The following is a 242-nucleotide window of genomic DNA, read 5'->3' on the forward strand; positions in this document are numbered from 1 at the left end:
TTTTTATATAAAGCTTTCTTTTTTATAAAACCTTGTTTGAGTTTTCTTGGGTTAAGGCATAAGGAACGAAGGGAGGGGGGAAATCCTTTGTGTAGATTGACTAGGTTTGTAATCTGCATAGCCTCTTGTGATGGGGAGAGACACTTATGCTCTCTGTGTTTGCATTTCAATGGACTTGAAACGGTATTATCTCCTAGGGCCAGACCGGGGAAGGGAAAGCCGGGTGAGAAAAAGAAGAGGAG

This window comes from Chelonoidis abingdonii, chromosome 3 (genome assembly GCF_003597395.2).
Source record: "Chelonoidis abingdonii isolate Lonesome George chromosome 3, CheloAbing_2.0, whole genome shotgun sequence".
NCBI lineage: Eukaryota > Metazoa > Chordata > Testudines > Testudinidae > Chelonoidis > Chelonoidis abingdonii.